This window comes from Neofelis nebulosa, chromosome 14 (assembly GCF_028018385.1).
Source record: "Neofelis nebulosa isolate mNeoNeb1 chromosome 14, mNeoNeb1.pri, whole genome shotgun sequence".
NCBI lineage: Eukaryota > Metazoa > Chordata > Mammalia > Carnivora > Felidae > Neofelis > Neofelis nebulosa.
In genome coordinates this window covers 10,106,122-10,115,045 of record NC_080795.1, presented here as the reverse complement: position 1 = coordinate 10,115,045, position 8,924 = coordinate 10,106,122, and positions in this window count along the sequence as shown.

Below are 8,924 nucleotides of genomic sequence, written 5' to 3'. Positions count from 1 at the left end.
ATGAAATTAGAATTCAATAACAGAAAGAAATTTGGGGACTTTGCAAATGTGTGGAAATTAAGTAACACACTTCTAAACAACCGATGGATCAAAGAAGAAAACACAAAGAGAAGTAGAAAATACTTTGAGACAAATGAAATTAAATACATAACATGCCAAAAATTAATGCACCGAAAGCAGTTTCTTGGAAACTTATAACTGTCTATATTTTTAAAAAAGAAAGACCTCAAATTAATAACCTAAACTTCCACCTTATGAAGTTAGAGAAGTAAGAGCAAGATAAGCATAAAGCAATCAACAGGAAGGAGATAATAAAAATCAGAGCAGAAATAAATGAAATGGGGTGGAAAAACAATAGGTATAATTAATAAAACCAAAAGTTGGTTCTTTGAAAAGATAAAGGAAATTGGCAAACTGTTAGTTAGCCTAACCAAAAAAAGAGGGAAACAAGACTCAAATTACTAAAATGAAGACTAAATGAGGGGACATTTCTACTAACATTATAGAAATAAAAAGAGGGGGAAAATAAGGGAATGCTAAGAACAACTACGTACAAACAAATTAGATAACCCTGGTAAAATGGAGGTATTCCAGAGAGACCCAGATTATCAAAGCTAACTCAAGAAGGAATAAAAAATCTGAATAGACCTATAATAAGAAAAGACACTAATTTTTTTAAAATTCCTACAAGGAAAATACCAGAATCAGACAGCTTCACTGGTGAGTTTTACCACACATTTAAAGAAGAAATAATACCAACTCTTCACAAATTCTCCAAAAATTAAATGAGGAGATATCACTTCCCAATTCATCCTGTGAATCTAGTGTTATCTGGTACTGACATCAGATAAAGATATCACAGGTAAAATAATCTACACACCAGTATTTTTTAAAAATATGGATGCATGGGGCGCCTGGGTGGCTCAGTCGGCTAAGCGTCCGACTCCAGCTCAGGTCACGATCTCACAGTTCGTGGGTTCGAGCCCCGCATCGGGCTCTGTGCTGACAGCTCAGAGCCTGGAGCCTGTTTCGGATTCTGTGTCTTCCTCTCTCTCTGACCCTCCCCCGTTCATGCTCTATCTCTCTCTGTCTCAAAAATAAATAAACGTTAAAAAAATTTTTTTTTAGGGGCGCCTGGGTGGCGCAGTCGGTTAAGCGTCCGACTTCAGCCAGGTCACGATCTCGCGGTCCGTGAGTTCGAGCCCCGCATCGGGCTCTGGGCTGATGGCTCGGAGCCTGGAGCCTGTTTCCGATTCTGTGTCTCCCTCTCTCTCTGCCCCTCCCCCATTCATGCTCTGTCTCTCTCTCTGTCCCAAAAATAAAAATAAAAAACGTTGAAAAAAAAAAAAAATTAAAAAAAATTTTTTTTTAAACTAAAAATATGGATGCAAAAATCCTTAACAAAGTGCTAGCAAACTGAATACAGCAACATATAAAAAGCATATACGCCATTAACAAATGTGATTTATCCTAGGAATGCAAGGATGGTTCAACATACAAAAATTAATCAATGAAATACACCATATTAATGCAATAAAGATGGTGCAAATAATGCAAAAATAACACGGTCATCTCAATAGATGCAGAAAAAAGTACTTAACAAAAATCCAACACCCTTTCATGACAAAATCACTAAAAAACCCCTGAGAAATATGACACTGCCTCAACACAATAAAAAGTATCTACACAAAACCACAGCTAACATCATATTTAATGGTGAAAGGCTAAAAACTTTTCCCCAAAGGTAAGGAACAAGACAAGGACATCTGCTCTTGTCACTTCCATTCAAACTGTATTGGAAGTTATATCCAAGGCAGTTGGGCAAGAAAAAGAAATAAAAGACATACATATATGAAAGGAAAACTACCTCTATTTTCAGAAGACATGATATTCTATATTGAAAATCCTAAAGAAGCCATAAACAATTTCTTAGGGCTAATAAACAAGTTTAGCAAAGCTGTAGAATGCAAAATCAACATCTGAAAATTAGTTTATTTCTATACATTAGCAATATACAATCTGCAAATTAAATTAAGAGAACAACCTCCTATACAATAGCACCAGTAAGAATAAAATAACAAGAATAAATTTAACAACAACAAGAAAGTGCAAGATTTGTATAATGAAAACTGTAACACATCATTGAAAGAAATTAAAGACCTAAATAAATGGGAAGTCATCCGGGGCGCCTGGGTGGCTCAGTCGATTAAGTGGCCGACTTCAGCTCAGGTCATGATCTCACGGTCCGTGAGTTCGAGCCCCGCATCGGGCTCTGTGCTGACAGCTCAGAGCCTGGAGCCCGTTTGGATTCTGTGTCTCCCTCTCTCTCTGACCCTCCCCTGCTCATGCTCTGTCTCTCTCTGTCTCAAAAATAAATAAATGTTAAAAAAAAAAAATTAAAAAAAAAATGGGAAGTCATCCTATGTTCATGGATCAAAAGACTTAATATTGTTAAGATGACAATACTCTCCAAATTGATCTACAGAGTGAATGCAACCCTTATCAAAATTGTAGATACTTTTTTTTTTTTTTGCAGAAATTTACAACCTGATTCTAAAACTTATATGGACATGTAAGAGATCCAGAATATCCAAAACAATCTTGAAAAAGAACAAAGTGGGAGAATTCATTCTTCCCAATTTCAAAACTTATTACAAGCCTAAAACAGTAAAAACTCTGAGGTTCTGGCACCAGGATAGACATATAGATCAATGGAATATAGAGTTGAGAGTCCAGAAATAAACCCTTACATGTATGGTCAAAGGGTTTTCAACAAGGGTGCCGAGAGATTTCCATGGGAATGAACGTTCTTTTCCACAAACTGTGCTGGGACAATTGGATATCGATGTGCAAAAGAGTAAAGTTGGACTCCCTACCTCATATCATATACAAAAATTAACACAAAATGGATCAAAACTCCAAATAGAAGAGTTAGAACTATAAAACCCTTAGGAGAAAACATAGGTGTTATGTTTTCATGACCTTAAAGTAGGCCATGTTTCTTAGATACGACACCAAACGTATAAGTAACCAATACATAAATAGATAAATTGGATTTCATCAAAATTAAAAATGTTTGTGCATCCAAAGACCTTACTAAGAAAATGAAAAGACAACCCACAGGATGGGAAGAAATATTTAAAAATCATATCTGCTAAAGGTAAAGTATCCAGGATATGGGAGGAATTCTAACAACTGAACAATAAAAAGACAAATAACCTACTTAAAAAATGAGCAAAGATTTGCGAGGGCAAATAATCACATAAAAAGATGCACAACATCATTAGTTACTAGAGAAATGCAAATCAAAACCATGAGATATTACTTCATACCTAATGGGATGGCTATAATAAAAAAAAAAGACAATAATAAGTGTTGACAAGGACATGGGAAAATTGGAATTCTCATACATTCCTGGTGGGAATGTAAAATAATATAGCCATTTGGAAGCCAGTCATAAAGTTAAATATGAAGTTACCATCTGACCCAGAAAATCCAGTCTTTGTTATATACCTAGGAAATTTCAAACATATGGTCACACAAAAACTCGAATGTGAGCGTTCACAGTAGCACTGTTCGAAACAAGTGAAAAATGGAAAAAAAATGGAAGAGGGCTCAGCTGACTCCCTCTCCTCTGGCTGCCCTCCCCTTTCTCCCTCTTCCTGAGCCCTCTTAACCTCCTAGCAAGGTTGGTTGGGCCCAATGGGTCCAGTGAACCATTGCTTCTCTTCTCGCACTGTCCAGTTGAGCTTCCTGGACTGAGTTCCAGAAAGTTCTGATTAAGGTGAGACCCATCAAAAAAGGCTTGGGGCCAGAGCTTCACAGAGTCGAGTCATCTACAAATGGAGACAGCAGCGTCCATCTCATGGTGCTACCGTGCGGACCAAATCAGGCAAGCCCGTGAAGATCTTGGCACAAAACGCCAATGCGCTGCCTGACCTTTTCTGGTAACGGACACAATGTTTCTTTATCAGAAATCAAACAGTGGATTTGTGCTCCTCTGATTGGCAGTGTCCCCTTGAAGCCAGAGACTTTGCCTGTCTTAGCTACCTCCGTCCCCTCAGCACCTAAAAAGTGCCTTGCACAAAGTAGGTGCTAAATTAATATGAATGCATGCACGAAACAAGTGTTTGCTAAGGAATCTGTCCATCTCTCCCTCGTTACTTAACAGTGCCTTCTACATACTCAGTGTTCAAAACATGTTTGATGAATCATCTTCATGTCTGAGTATGTAGGTGGCATGGGAACTCTTTCCTAAATGCGTGGTCAGGTGCCCTTCGGTTGCACTGAACTTCTTGTGAGGTTCTGAGCCGTAAGGGAGGAATGCTGAGCTTCAACACAGAAAAATCGAGGGTTGTGGCCTGGATTTGCCAGGACAACAAACATTTGGAGCACAGGTTGTGCCAAACCCCAGGCCAAACATTTTACACACGTTGCCTTACCTCACCTTGACATCTATATTAGGAGTCATGCAGTATAATCATTCCCATTTTACACAGAAGAAAGCAAAGCCTTGGAGAGGATAGCGCCTTGTTCACAGGTATATACTTAGTCAGTGGCAGTCTAGACGCAGACCCAGATTTAAGGCCGGCTTTGAGCTATTTGACCTATTTCAAGCCATGTGACATTCAGCCACTAAACCTTCACGCCTCTATTTCCTCATCTTTAAAATAGCTAAAATACCTACCCTGCCCACCTGAGTTAATTATTCCATTCAAGGAGAAAAGATACAGTGGAAGCTTTTAAAAAGTGAAAACTTCAAAACAAATGTAAAAATGATTGTGATTCTCTGAAACAGAACTTACCAACCCCTTCTTATTCTCTAGTCTTGTGAAATTGTATTTGTCCAATGGACACATTTGGATATACCAGGCATTTACAACCGCAGAACCATGTGTTTAAGATTCAAAACTATGTTTGAGAATCAGATACTCTCTATCTGCCATAACAGAATGGGGTTTTTTATTTTCTGGAAAAAAAACAAAAAACAAAATGGATGATGGGGCTCAAATGTGAATCGACATACTTCCTAAATGCTTCTTTAAGAGCCCTAATTACTCATAATGGAATTTCAGCAGCTCATTCCACTTTCCTCTCCCACTGACTTGCCCTGAATTAGGAACCTGATGTGCAGTCTTGATCTGGGGGAAATGAGATGCTTTTGAAAAAATGCAAAGCACTGCATTAATTCAGGCAATCTATGTTCCACCATGGAGAGCTAGTCTGACTTGTAAATTCTGGAAAACCACTTGTTCGACTCAATTGTCTGGCCACATTCACAGTTCATTTTATTTAAAGCAATCATACTGATGTGCAAGTTCTTCATAAACCATGTTTCCTGCATTTATTTTTTTAATATGAAATTTATTGTCAAATTGGTTTCCATACGACACCCAGTGCTCATCCCAACAGGTGCCCTCCTCAATACCCATCACCCACCCTCCCCTCCCTCCCACCCCCCATCAACCCTCAGTTTGTTCCCAGTTTTTAAGAGTCTCTTATGTTTTGGCTCCCTCCCTCTCTAACCTCTTTTCCCCCCCCTTCCCCATGGTCTTCTGGTAAGTTTCTCAGGATCCACCTAAGAGTGAAAACATATGGTATCCGTCTTTCCTGTATGACTTATTTCATTTAGCATAACACTCTCCAGTTCCATCCACGTTGCTACAAAAGGCCAGATTTCATTCTTTCTCATTGCCACGTAGTATTCCATTGTGTATATAAACCACAATTTCCTTATCCAGTCAACAGTTGATGGGCATTTAGGCTCTGCATTTCTTAATAGAAACTACTGACATGTGTCATTAGCTGACATAAGTTGATAGCTGTAGTTGTCCTTTTTACTTTCTGTTCCTCTCGTCTGAGTTTCCTTGTTTTGTATACGTCTGTTCGTGGCCATGGGGTATCGACTCAGGCCTTATATTCTTTGAGGCTCAGAACAAGATTTTTCCTCTGCACAGCAGCATATGCTCTCTGCTACTATCTACAAAGAAAGAGGAAATTGACAGGCAATGGAGGGATTAGAGAGTTTAGATAAACTCGGTTTATCACGCCTGGCCTTCTGGCAACTAGAGTATCCTTCTTTGGGCATCAGGGCACTTAGTCGTCCCCCCAACTGCAGCAGAAGCCCCACAGAGTCAGGGCTCACAGCTGCCTAACAAAGCACTGTGTCCCCAGTGTTGATGTAGTGCCTGACACGAGTAGTAGGGGCTCAGTGTGGTGTGTATGAGTGTGTGTGTGTGTGTGTGTGTGTGTGAACGAGCATGAGTGTGTGAGTGTGGAACCAGAGAGAGCAGGGAGGCAAAGACGACAAAGAGAAGTTTCACATTTTGAAACATAGCAGAGAATAAAAAAGCAAGCAAAGGGCTTTCCAACTCAGCTAGCGTTTACTTAATGCCTGATGCTCTGAGCACCATGCTGAACACACTGAGATGTCCTAAAATTCATGCATGAAATTTTTACACCCTTAGGCATCAGGAGAGCTTGTAGGGATTTCCATGAAGTTTACTGATTGTTTTGACAACTGTAACAAGCATCTAATTCCCACTCATTGGAGTAGAAGCAGGATGTTAGGGGTGTGATGGAGGTTATTTGTGGACATATGACAGCAGCAGGAAGTGATATCCTCAGAAGGAACACATAAGCCGTATATAACATGAAAAAATATGAATATTTGTATTCAAGCCATTGCTTTCCCTCAGCCAACTGAAGGAAACTGTGTGTATGTGTGTGTGTGTGTGTGTGTGTGTGTGTGTGTTTCCGGGGCTGTTGTTGTAGAGAAGAGGGATAGCAAGTAAAGGAGTAAAAAGAATAGATCAGGGTAAGGAAAACGGAGATAAATACTAACCAGGCTGTATTTGAAAGGAGTTGGTAGGATTATAAGAGGTGGTAGGGAGGACAAAACTTCAGAAAGTTTGCCTGGGGTTGTGAATGTATTTCCCCTTCACCATTTGAAAATCTTTAATTTTGACATAATCATAGATCGACAGGAAGTTGCAAGATGATAGTAAGAGGTCCCATGCCCCCTCTCCTTTAGGTATTTTGCTTGTTTTCATTTATTTGAGGGGCAATTCTGAAGGGCTTAATTGTTCAGATATTAGGTTGGTGTTTTCTCTGTGATATCCTGCTGTGACATTCCATACAACCCATCCCTGTGTGTTTATATGTGATTCACCAACCATTTCCATGTTGTAAAATCCAGTGTTGGTCATTTTTTTCAACCTCCAGGTAGTATGCGATAGTTAATCACTGATCTCTCTTCAAATGCATTCTCCTTTTGCTTCCTGTGACACCTCATTCTCTTGATTTTCTTCCTGGTTCTTCCTTACCCTTCTCCTCTTCACCTGCTCTCCGACTGACCTCAGTAAGTGGAGTGCTTTGCGGCCTGGTGTGGCCTTTATGGTCTCCCTTGGTGATCTCGTAAGGCCTTTTGGCTTTAAGTACCACCCAAATGCTGAAGGCTTGAGGTTTCTATTCCCAGCTTGGTTTTTCTTCCTAGCTGCAGACTCTTTCAAGTTCAGTTGTCAAGTTGGCCACACATAGCAATCTACAGAACTAAAGATTGTATTTTGAGCTGTTGCCCTCCAAAATCCATCTCTCTCTACTCTAAAGCATCGCTGTATACGAACTAGCTCGTGTCTACGTCAAGCTCTTTGTATCTTAACCACGTCTCCTCTTATTGCCTCTGTTTGTTTCTGGTTCTTAGACATCCTTGTTCATCCTTGACTCGGGACCTTTCATGTGGTGTTCCCTCTTCCTGAAATTCTTTTCCTTGCGGTGCGCCTGGGTGGCTCAGTTGGTTAAGCATCAACTTTGGCTCAGGTCATGATCTTACAGTTCGTGGGTTTGAGCCCCGCGTCGGGCTCTGTGCTGACAGCTCAGAGCCTGGAGCCTGCTTGGAATTCTGTGTCTTCCTCTCACTCTGCCCCTCCCCCACTCGCACTCTGTCTCTCTCTGTCTCTCAAAAATAAACATTAAAAAAATTAAAAAAAATTAAAAGGCTCTTCCTTCTGATTCTCACTTGACTAATCGCTTCTTGTCATTCAGATCTTAAATGTCACCTCCTCAGACAGCCCTTCCCTGAACACCAAGTCTAAAGTTGCTCTCATCCCCAATACTCTCTACACCATGTTTTATTTTATTCATAACCCTTATATTTTAATAGCTGTCTCTCTACTGAAAGAGAGTCTCCATTAGATTAGGAAATCTGTCCATCTTGTTAACACCTATAACCAGAATACTTTTGAAGAATTCTTGGCACAGAGTAGGTGCTCAAGTAATATATATGTGTGTTGAAATAAAACTTAGAAGGATACGTACCATACAAGTTAACGGTTGTTGGCTCTGAGTGGGGAGTAGTAGGGAAGGTTAGTTATAAATTGACTTTCACTTTCTACCAAGATAGGTTTCAGTTAGTCTTAAATTATTTGAAATGAAATTGCATTACTTTAACAGCTAGAAAAAGTAACAATGTATTTTCAATGAGCAAAAATGGTTGATAAAATTTTGGTGCTTAAAATAAACTGCTTAATTGGCAGGTGGACTTATGTGGGATACCTGCTTGAGAATGTTAGGTAAGTAACGTGTTACTATATATAGCAAAATATTTATGATTTTGTGAAAGCGCTGAACCGTGAAGCAGCAGAAACATTTCACCCAGTTCTCTTTCCTTTGAACTTGACCACGATTATCTGTTGCAAATGATTTAAATTGATTTCTTCTTCAAAAGGTAACAAGATCTACTCATTAGCTTGATGATAATGTATGTTTATTTTTCTTTAAATTATTACATTTTACATTGCTATTCGATATCCTGAACACGTTTATGTTTTGTCCTTTTTATAAGCATACTAAACTTGCAATATTACCTGTTGTTGCCAGGTCTGAATGTTAAGTCAGTGTATGTTTGAGAGACCTTCAACTTATCA